The sequence below is a fragment of the Dendropsophus ebraccatus genome, chromosome 4 (assembly GCF_027789765.1).
Source record: "Dendropsophus ebraccatus isolate aDenEbr1 chromosome 4, aDenEbr1.pat, whole genome shotgun sequence".
Lineage (NCBI taxonomy): Eukaryota > Metazoa > Chordata > Amphibia > Anura > Hylidae > Dendropsophus > Dendropsophus ebraccatus.
In genome coordinates this window covers 152,554,048-152,566,566 of record NC_091457.1, presented here as the reverse complement: position 1 = coordinate 152,566,566, position 12,519 = coordinate 152,554,048, and positions in this window count along the sequence as shown.

Genomic DNA, 12,519 nt, shown 5'->3' with positions numbered 1-12,519 from the left:
TGGGGTCCCATGTCACCCATTTGAATAGAGTGGCAGTAGGGCAGAAGTTGGGGTCCCATGTCACCCATTTGAATGGAGTGGCAGTATGGCAGAAGTTGGGGTCCCATGTCACCCATTTGAATAGAGTGGCAGTATGGCAGAAGTTGGGGTCCCATGTCACCAATTCGAATGGGGTGGCAATAGGGCAGGTGTTGGGGTCCCATGTCACCCATTTTAAAGGAGTTGTAGTAAGGCAGGAGTTGGGGTTCCGTTGTTCGAATGGAGAGGCAATAGGACAGGAAAAGAGGTACCATGTCCCTCAAATTTAATAGAGTAGAAGTAGGGCAGAAGTAGGGTTCCCATGTAACCTTATGAATGGAGTGGTAGCAGGGCAGAAGCTGGGGACCCATGTTCCCCCGTTTAAATGGAGTAGCAATAGGACTACAACTCCATTTAAATCTACATGACAGATGAAAATAGCCGAGCGCTGTAAGCAAAGTCCCATAGACTTAAATAGAGTAGTTCATATGCCTGACCGATGCGCTGTTCAAACAGGGGACACAGGATCTAATTCTGGAAGCAGTGGAAAGACCATTTGAAAGCTTATTTAAATTTGCACTTTAACACAGCCACATGGAAATTCTGTAAAGTATAGGTTAAAGTGTACCTGTCATCATAGAAAACATTTGACATGTCATAGAGACGGTGCAGTATTTTCCCGGCTTGTTCTCTCAATTGGTACAGGTGTGAACACTCAGACCTGGACCGATCAAAACTTTTGACATGTCTGGCCTATTGTGATCAGCAATCGGTCTAATACGATAATATGTCAGGGTATGGGGGGGGGGGGGGGATTTGTGCCTTAGAAACGGGGTGTTACATATGTCAGTTTTTAATGGAGGTTATTGATCTATATTTATTTAGTTTGGCTGTAGAAATTCCTATGGCTTATCCTCAGGTGTATAATATACAGGTTTAATGGACTGCACGCACTATGGGGGTGCCTCACCTCCGGTAGCCTCTGTAGGTGCCGTTGACATTGACCTAATGTATAGGCACAAACCTAAAGCCTATGATGAACTCATGATACCTCAAGGTCTTCTTACACTGCATAATATTTGACTGTCCGTCACCACCAACGATAAGCAAGATCGGCGCTTACTTGCAGTGTCTTCACACTGCACTAATGATCCCAGTATCCTTTGCTTTGTTTACATTGTCTAAATGAGCATTTCTAGCATCGTTCATTGACTATAACTATATGACCTGTTCCTATCAAAACTATGCCGACTATTTATGAATTTATAATTATTAGAATAGAGAAAAGATAGATTATAAAGAATAGAGGTCACTGTTAAGTTTCATCTCAGATTCTGAGTTAAATTCAAGGGTTATTTGCTTGTAGAGGTTTACTAAAGGATTGGACATTTCTTCAAAAGAAGAATCTATGGTACCTGGGGGTATAACTGGAAAGTGCTAGACCCCATACCGAGGGGCCCCCCTCCACTAATAATTTACCATGACACCTGCCTCCACCACTAATCCATGAATCCAGCTGTGTGCTCTTCTCTTATCAGGACTTGCTGACCTAAAGGCCCTTTTACATGGGCCAATTATCGTTAGTGTACGTTCCTAGGAATGCTCATTCCATTCGTCCGACAATCGGCTGGTGTAACAGTAAGAGGGCCAGGAATCAGCCAAAATGCGAATTTTTTGTGCAGTCCTAAAAATCTGAAGACGGGCAGCCAAAAACAATGCACTTTATTGGCTGCACAAAAGATACAGCGATTGTTTGTGCAGCCCGGCCATAGAGCTAATTGTGCCTTGTACAGACACTGCAAGCAAGCATGGATCTCTCTGATAGGCTCTCGTACACGGCCTAATATTGCATCATGTAAAAGGACCCTAAGTCATATAAGACCCTTTCTAGTTGACAGCCAGCACAGTTCCAGGGTTTCTTGGTCTGACAATAGTCTTCTAGCTGTTCTGGGGAACATGTTGACTGCCTAGGTACCTTTGCAACTCCAGTGCTGATACCCTCACCAGGACCCATAAAATAGTCCCACCAGAAACCCTGTGTAGGATCAACGGCCTCTTTGGCATCTTGTTGCTCCACTATCATGAACTTAGTTCCTCTTGGGCCTCCACTGGATGACATCCATGAAGAAGGACACTCAAGTCCAGGTACCCACTGAAGAAACAAGGCAGGACAAGATGGACAGCAGAGCAACACCTTGCCATTTATTGGATGACCCAGCGAGCTCTCTAGTCATCTTGTTAAGACGTGGAGCAAGTGGCAGAGAACCTGTGGGCCCCTTTGGACTAGGAGGCCCGGTCATAACTACAAATGCTATGATCCCTATAGTTATGCCACCAATCGGTAGTGTTATTAAAAATGTGAATATGATTACCAGTGAGTAACTGAGCAAAGTGAGGAGGAGCACAGTCTTGTGAGTAGTAGCACAGTCTTAATGTGTGGTCGTTGGCCAAATGTTCCTTCCGCTAACAGATCTCTCACCCGATACATGTTTTTTGAGTTACGCCATTGCTAAACAACTATGGTGGAAGGCAAAGGTTTGGTAACTTGAAACCCAACATACTTTACCCTTTTCCACCCAGACACCATCTGTCATGTGAGAGCCTGAAACTTCCCCATATATATTTGAAGGAAATCCAGAATCATCAGGGTCGGCCAGCTTTTCACTAACACATATGAGCCCTTACATATATCCTTTCATTACTTCTTTGTGTACTAGCTGGAGGAGGATTTTAACGTTGCTCTTTTTTTTCTTTTTTAATGTTCTTTTATTGAAAGCTGCTTAAAATAAACCTTATAATTGAGCTGCTACAAAAATTTCCAAAAAGACTTCCCCCAATCTTTCATTTTACTTTCTAAATACTGTCCTAAAGGAATCCAAACCCCATCTACCCACCCATAGTTTCCTTTGCACTTCATTCATTGAAACATCAGTGCTGCGTAAAAAAGACACTAAAATATTGATTACCATGAAACACCCCGGATGTTTACATGAGCGCGACGCGTTCTGTCCTGTCTGTTCAGACAAGTGTTCCTGATAGTCGTTACCCCATCACAACATAAAGCAATGCACTAGAGGTGGGTGGGTGGGTTACGATCAGTGTGCACAAGCCCTGAGGCTGATCATAAATGGGTACGTGTTTATTGACACCAATGGATGGCAAATTATCTGCCTATTCTTGAGACCATCTGGACCCACCATGCACTGCAGCAAGAGCTAATAGGTCTTCTAGGTAGAACATATGTCTAGAGAAGCATTGAAAAGAAGAAATGACTTGTTTTATTGTCCAGTCTGCTAGAAAGTCGCAGTGTTACAGGAAAACTCACGTTGGCTATAGAGTGATGTGTAATAACATATCAACTGTGTAAAACTTTTAATTCCTGGATCAGTTTTTTTTTTTTTTCAAACTAAACCTATAAAATAATAATATTAATCTATATTTTTTACAGTGTTTTTTTTTTACTTTAATTTTTTTATTTTATGGGGCAAAAGGTCCCCATACTCCTTATATTTTTGTTGGCTGTACCTGTCACTTGCGGTGGGTTTGGCCATTGTTATAAGGGGCTCTCCCGATAAATTATGTCACCCTGACCCCTCTGTTTTAGGAGAGGTAAGTAGAGATGATCGAACATTGGGAAATTTTTAGGTTCGATCGAACTCGAACCTTGTTGAACCTTCCGCATTTGATACCCAATGCCTTCCCGGTCCGTGGGGAAGGAGGAGACAGCCCCGGTAGCGCCTGGAATTCCAGGATTCAGCCTATTACTGAGGCTGAATCCTGAAATTCCAGGCGGTACTCGGGCTGTCTCCTCCTTCCCCACGGACCGGGAAGGCATTGGGTATCAAATGCGGAAGGTTCGACAAGGTTCAAGTTCTTTTGAACCTTAGATTTCCCGATGTTCGATCATCACTAGAGGTAAGCCGAAGTCAGAGTTCTCTTGGTCCGACTTACCCTTCCCCTCCCCATAGAGAACACAGAAACGTTCGGCTGTGTTGAACGTTCCTGTGTATGGGGACAGGCGATGGATGGTAGAAATAAAGTCAGTTATTGAAGGTGTATACCGACCTTAAGGCAGGCCATACACTTGTGATAGCTGTTAGATTATGGTTGGCTCAACAGCAATCTACCAACACCCCTCTACCCTTATTCCCTTGCCTCGACTGGACTAGCATGGGACCTGAGTGCGGAGGGAGACATAAGAGCATTATATTTAGGTCCAACTGCCCTCTCCTTCTCTCCCTCACCATCTGCCATCAGTGGAGAGCCAGGAGACCCCCCCTACATATTAGATGATCGTCTAGTGGGTGGGTTAAAGCAACTGTTATCTAAAGTGAATGGCCATGCAAATAAGATAGCAGCTAGCTGAATGATTGCTCAGCAAACAGGTATATCCTCCGACTTTCCCACAAACATGTGTTTGCATGTTATTTCAATTGAAGGAGATAAGCAGCTGCCCGTCACCTCTGATATAGCTTATCTTTAGGGGAAACCTATAATTGTATGGGTACAAAAATCTATTATTTCCACCTAAGAAGATAGATTGGCTGGCTATCTAGGGGACAGCTGGGCCATCCCCATAGATGTTACATTCTTGACAGATCACAGTGAAATTAGTATTGCTGGATTACCTGACGTATATGACAAGTATACACACTATACGGATACTTAGAGGGGAGGTGGGAGTCTTCTGAATGTGTGAAGGTGTTGGACCATGTCTAAAAGTTTCTTTAAATGGGTGGCTCCTGGTGGTTCACTTCGGTGGCCAGTAGCCTTAAGATGTTGCCGTAATATTGGTAAAATTGTGAGGCCACTGGCTACCTCCAGGTCTCTTGAATTTCTATTATGTTTATAAGGTAAATTAAAGGGTGCCTGTCACGATGAGGACCCGTGCAAAACAGTGTGGAGCAGCAGCTGATCTTGGAGTATCACGTCGCCCTAGATACAATCCACACCAGACGAGTTCCATGCACAAGACCTTTCCTAAATAATAGGGATCATGCATGGACCTTGGCCCTAGGGCTCATGCATGGAACTCAGACATAGGGCTCATGCATAGAACTTGGACGTAGGGCTCATGCATGGAACGCAGACATAGGGCTCATGCATGGAACTCGGACATAGGGCTCATGCATGGAACTCGGACATAGGGCTCATGCATGGAACTCGGACATAGGGCTCATGCATGGAACTCGAACATAGGGCTCATGCATTGATCTCAACCATGCTGAACATTCCTGTGTATGGGGAGGGGGAGGGATAACTGTTGGCCGAACGATCACCGTTATTGACGTTATACGGCCAACGTTAAGAGTATGTATGACATTCTATCAAACCATTATGGAAATTGTCTTCGATAACAAGTGTTTCCAATTGTCATATCGTCTCATTACTTCCCTCTCATACACTTTAATTGTCTAATCAGAATCTGAGAATACAACCTATAGCACTAGAGATAACACAAGTGACGCGAATAAGGAATTGCTAATCTAAAAGACGTCACTGTCTTCACTGATCTACTCACGTGGGATGTTTACCTTTCCCATGTCAGGCAATAAAATTCATTATAAGGCTGGGTTCACACTATGTATATTTGAGGCTGTATTTGGTCCTCATGTCAGGTCCTCATAGCAACCAAAACCAGGAGTGGATTGAAAACACAGAAAGGCTCTGTCCACACAATGTTGAAATTGAGTGGATGGCCGCCATATAACGGTAAATAACTTCCATTATTTCAATACAACAGCCGTTGTCTTAAAATAACAGCAAATATTTGCCATTAAATGGCGGTCATCCACTCAATTACAACATTATGTGAACAGAGCCTCTCTGTGTTTTCAATCCATTCCTTGTTTTGGTTGCTATACGGCCTCAAACATACAGCCTCAAATATACGTGGTGTGAACATAGCCTAAAGTTTGATAAAGCTTCTGGTCACATGGGGAAACTGTTGGCTCAAATTGAAGACTATAAAGTCCACCATACACTTCAAAAAAGAAGTTGTCAGAAAATGATTCCGGTAGGATGGGCAAACTGTCTAATGCAGGCATGGGGAAACTTCAGTACTCTAGCTGTTGCTGCCCCAGCATGATGGGAATCTTAATCCGGCAACAGTTGAATGGCTGAAGGTTCCCAGTCCTTAGTCTAAGGGTCCTATTACACGGGCCAGATCAATAAAGTAAATGAGCCGCAATCTGCTAGAATGGTGCTTGTTTACTGAGCCTATTACACGGCTCGATTATCGTTTAGCAAGGGCTGCACGGACATCGTTAGCGATGTCCGTGCAGACCTTGCTCTAAACTCTTCATTTATTACCTTTTCACGCTCCTGGTCTCCTCCTGCCTCCTGTTCTCCTCCTGGCACCGTACGCAGCAGCTTTTCTGAGCTGAAAGGCTGCTCAGCCAATTGCCGCAACGCTCCCAGACAGTGATTGGCTGAGTTCAGAGAAGCTGCTGCACGCGTTGCCAGGAGGAGAACAGAAGGCAGGAGGAGACCGGGAGCATTAAGAGGTAATTTATGAACAGTTTATTTAACCATTAGCCATTGGCTGCGCATTGCTATTACACGCAGCGATGCTTGGTTGGCCGCTGATGATTTTTTGTAAAAAATCAGCAGATGATCATTGTCTCTATTACACGGAAAGATAATCAGCCTGATTCGGGCGATTATCGCTCCTTTTAATAGGGCCCTAATGCACATAAGGGGTCTTCCCATAGATGAGGTTGGGGGAGGAAGAAATCTCAAAAAAGTCAAAAAGTTTTTTTTTTTTTTTTTTGCAATGACAGGTAAGGGTTAAGAACCCTCGATATGGTTATTGTTCAGCAAATTTTGGCATGAAAACATATTTTAAGGCCACCACACACATCAAAGATTAGGTTGATGAAAATTACAGATTTTAACCAAAATGGTAGTTTGGTGGTTAAGACTTAACAATGAGCGATTATTTTAGCCAACTGTCATTATTTCAAATAAAGTCATCTGTGTTTGAAAGTTTTGTATTCTCTAGTGGATAATTCTCAAATAATTTTTATTGAAAAGTTCTTAAAACAGTCCCAGCATTATTTTTCGCCCTTCGCTCATTGCCAGTGACCATGTACTGTATGACAAGGCCGAAAGACTAATGACCAGTATGGACTAAAGTGTGAATGGCTGCACCGACAAAGTGATTCTTTACCAGACAATCATTCCATGGTCCTGCAGCCATCAAATTACTTCTATCTCATATGCATGGCCATCTTTAAGGTACCCATACATGATCATTCAGCTATTTCTTCTGATCCCCCCACGTACGTGAATTTTTAGTGCAGCTTGGCAATAATTATGTCTCTTAAATGTAGAGAGGTGGGATAAGCCACTGGTGATGGGAACAAATGGATCAGGCAGTTGCATCCAACATGCTCAATCCTTCTCTCCCTTGACATCATCTGTGGGTGGAGAGTATGGAGGCCACATATACAGTAGGCCGATGTGTATGGTGGCCTTTGGACTCCTTTAGGTGTTCCCATTTCAGCTTGTCATTCCCTATCCATAAGAAGCTGGTTACTGGCGGTTTGACCACCGGGACCCCTAATTGAGAGGTCCCTGTTATTCCCTGTCCATGAGATAGGGAATTGGGGTTCTATTAGACAAAGCGATTTTTAACAATTAAGAATAAACAATCGCAAACAAGATTGTTTATCGTTAACCTGAAATCATTACCTATATGACCCAGAACGATAGACGTTAGTTATGATCTTTACAATGATCGTTGCTATGATCGTTTACTCCAACTGATCCCAGCAAAAGACGGAACAATGCGGAATTACACTGAACAATTGGTGAACAAATGCGGGAGTACAGCAAATGATTAGCGAATGATAAGCGAACAATTAACGATGATTTTAGGGTCAGATCCAAATCAACTATCAACAACACATGAACGATTTTTCGATCGATGCCTGCAATTACACAGGACAATTATCGTTTAAATTCAAACAGTATAACGATTTTCTGCACGAATGGTCCCATGTAATAGGGCCCTTACAAGCTGATCTGTGGGGGTCCAACTGTTGGGACTCCAAAAAATTCTTTATGGCCTCCAAAGAGAAAAAAAATTATAGAGCATAGGCTGAGGTGGCTGCACAGACATGGTAAGTGCTCCATTCATTGTGGGGGTGGTTGCGCCCCATTTTTGGGAACATGGGGTTTCCGGTGGTCAGACCCCCAAGGTTAAGTTTATCATAGATAGGAGATAATAAGCTGAGATGGGAATACCCCTTTAAATCTGCAACTTATGTTACCACACAGGCATAACAGCTATAACATATCAGTCATCAAATGATCCCCCCAACCCCAAGTTACGAAAGCAAATAGAATGCTGCCCACTGCGCTATCTTTGTCACAATTCTAAAAACCCCAACACGAAGAACATAATGCAAATGTGAACAAACCCTAAAAGGTCTGATCTTGTACCAGACAGTATTTAAGAGCTAGCTTCTATGTTATTTACCGATCTTGCATCTACAGAATTCAGGATAACAACTAAATAAAAAGATTTACAGCAAATGAGCGAGTATACAGTAGCGTGTACACAGGCTATTCACTGGGCGTTTTATGCACGTATTGTATTCTAAGTAACTGTCCAGACAAAGTAATTACATGAATGCTATACGATCCTATACCACATCTGCTTCATAAGCTCACTAAAACACTATAGGGCTTGTTTTATAGGCTCTTTCCTGCTCCCTAACTTCTTTATAATAGACGTATCCATTGCTGTCATTGTCACGTGTTTGTTTTATATACTGCTTTAGTTTGGATGATATTGTATTGTGGGATATTATATTGTGTACTTATTTTGGGTCATTGTACTCATGCTTCTCTTGACCAAGAGGAATTTTGACCAAGCAATCTTGGAAGTAGAGATGAGCGAACCTTGAGCATGTTTGGGTTCTTCTGAACCGGAACGCTATGCATTTGATTACCGGTGGCTGAAGAGGTTGGATGTAGGGATGGTCCGAACTGAGTTCGGTTTGGGTTCGTACGAACCCGAACTCTCGGTAATGATTCTCGCTGTCTGCCCACTCCGTGCAGCGGGCGGATCCAGCGGTAGGACAGCCTGGAAAACTAGGATACAGCCATAGCCATAGGCTGCACGGAGCGGGCAGACAGCGGGAATCTGATGCCGAGCGTTCGGGTTCATACGAACCCGAACCTCGGAGGGTTCGGTCCATCCTTAGTTGGATGCATCCAACCTCTTTAGCCACCGGTAATCAAATGCAGAACCTTCAGGTTTAGAAGAACCCAAGTGTGCCCGAGGTTCGCTTATCTCTACTTCCAAGATTGCTTAGTCAAAGTTCCTCTTGGTCAAGAGAAGCATCAGTACAATGACCCAATGACCCTAGGGCTTTTGAGACACCGGTAATCAAATGCAGAACCTTCAGGTTTAGAAGAACCCAAGCACGCTCTAGGTTCTCAATGACCTTATATGAAGTGTACGTCATGAGCAAATAAATAATTTTTTTTTATGCAGTTACATATATAATGGTCCAAGAAACCATAGATAATCTTTAGTTCGGCAAGCACATCCACTTATGATCTGTTAGAATGTAGACAATCATTTGTCCATCCTAATGTTCAATCCAAACAATAATGGCCCTGTGCAAAGTGGAGGACGTTTGGTTGTGGTTGGCCGAGCCATACACATCTAGTTTTATCCAACATACACCAAAAAAAAAAAAATTCCAACATGACAGATCACACTTTCAGCAGACAGAAGTCTGCCGCCATTGTTTATGTCAAATTTACAAACAATAAATGGTCAAAACCCGCCATTTTGGTTAGGTTATTTTCTTACGGGTATGGCCAGCTCTATAGATAACCTTGTGTAAATACATAAAATAATTGTTTCCCCAAAGAGAAAGGGGAGGTATACTGTATCTACTTACATTTAGTTTCATGACAGTTTTCCCTTCATTGTGTCTACCAGATGCCCATAAAGGGTTGAAACGGCACATGATACCAGCCCTCATGCTGAACTTCGGATATTCTCCACGGGGGCAACCAAACTCTTTCTGAGTTAAGCGTTTGGAGCTCAGGATATATGGTGGCCATGCAGGTGCAGTGAGTACTCCATTCATTATGGGGGCGACTGGGCCCCTTTTTATAGGATCAGTGGGGGACCCACTGTGGACCCACAGTGATCAGCTTGTTATAGGATAGGTGATAACAAGCTGAGAGGGGGAGATACCCTTTAAAGGGTATTCTCATCTCAAATATTTATGGCATATTCATAGAATATACCATTAGTGAATGATATATGTGGGTCCAACCTCAACATATTATTATAATATATTTATTTATTTTTTAAACCGCCCTTGATTCCAGAAGTGATAGGGGTAAACTAACAGGAACATTACTTGAATAAGGTAAATGGCAGACTGGTACATGGGAATAGAGGACCCACTTACACTCTACAAACCCTTATTCTAAAGATGCAGGTTCTACATTACAGGTGGAAGCACCATCTATCAGACATATCCTATGGATATGCCATACATGTTTGCAATGGGGATATCCCTTTATTGCTCATAGATAGCTTGATATAAAGAAGTCGGTATTCATTACTGGCCTTCTTTATTGAAGAAGAGATGAGTGCAACTGGAGCATGCTTGAGTCGGATCATTCGGTGGCTGAAGAAGTTTGATGCAAACCTAGGGAGACCTGGAAAACTTGTATACAGCTATAGGCCATTGACTGTACCCGAATTCTTCAGCCACCGGTAAACAAATGCCGTAACAATTAGACTCGAGCATGCTCCAGTTGCACTCATCTCTATTGGTTATCACTTTAAGGCTTGGTTCATAGTGCAGTACAGACCAATTTTTGAAAGTCCTTGCCTAACCACCAGTCTAATGATCTGAAATGACAGCGTCATATTGAGATATTATGCCCAGGTGGGTGAAGAAATGCTGTTAGCCGTCTGATCTGAAGACACTGGTTCCATGCTGATACAGTACTGATCAGGTGAGAGAATAATGGATATGGTCACTATAGCTAGTACTATTATTAGTATATAATAATATATATATAATCACCACGTGTTAACCTATTATACTATCGCCCCCTGCAACATGTCCAGTCATGTGGGGCTGGTGTTTGTCTTCCTCCTGCAAAATAGATGTTAAATTAGGTGTAAGACCTAAACATTGTAGACAGGGGTGTAGCTAGTGGATGATCAACAACAAAAATCTTCATCCAGTGGTCATTGTCTTTGACTTCGTATTGTCCAGTTAAGCATTACATGAATGATCATTTTGTGAAAGATCATATAACCTTCACCTGGTATCATCGCTCATATACAGTATGGTCAGTTTGAATGACTGTTAATATGGAGTACGGCAGTATTGGCGTAGCTAATGTTCGGCAAACAATCATATGTCCGTTGGTTGTTCAAACATCAACCTACTTTTGTCCAATGTGTATGGCCGAATGCTCATGTCTACTAAATGGGGATAGTGGAGGAAAACCACTAACAAAAACTCCTCTGGACATGGCTTATCTCCTTCAAAACCAGATGAAAGTCAACATGTTTGATCCTTCTCTCCCCACCAATTTCACGTAAGAGGAGAGTTTATACATGTTAGATGGTTGGCAGTTCCTCCGAAATCAACAAGTTAGGCCAATTTTCCTAAAGTGCGTATAGGGGCCTTTATACTCTCCTGACATTGACACCCTTAGGCAACTTTTCGGGCCGATTCGGCCAATTATCGCTCCGTGGAATAAAGACAACGATCAGCCGATAACACGATCACAAGATGACATGTTTATTTAGGTGCAAACCTAAAATCATCGGGCACCCCCACAGCGCATCGCTGTGTGGAATTGCAATACACGGTGGGGGACCGACGATCTCACAAGCACCATATATTAACGAAGCATGTTGCAAGTCTTCTCCTGCGCTCCGGTTCTGCACGCAGCAGCAGCTTTGGTGGGGCCTGTCTTATATGACAGACCGCTCAGCCAATCACTGGCAACGGCGGCCGCGGGCAGTGATTGGCTCAGCGGTCTGTCAGCTCAGACAGGCCGCTCTGAAGCTGCTGCTGCGCGTGGCACCGGGAGGAAAAAGGAGCGCAGGAGAAGCCTGCAACATGATAGGTAATGTATGGTGTTTAAAACAAGTGCTGCAAGGACATCGGTAACTATGTCCCTGCAGCCCTCGCTAAACGATTATCGGGCCGTGGAATAGGCTCAGTAAACGAGCGATGATTTAGCAGATCAGCACTCATTTACATTATTGATCGGGCCCCGATCGGCCCGTGGAATAGGACCCTTACAGTGTATTGCTTTTTTTTGTTCTAGCACTGGTGGCCATCCCAAGCAGAAGTGTTCATTGTTCAGATTGGTCATTGTTCAGACTGTTTATTTGGCCATTGCCTTGCGAGCTGTCTATTTGTGGAGTGTATTTATTGGTGAGAGTAAATTATTTTTATTGTTTGTGAAAGGCTGTAATCGAGCCCAGATCTG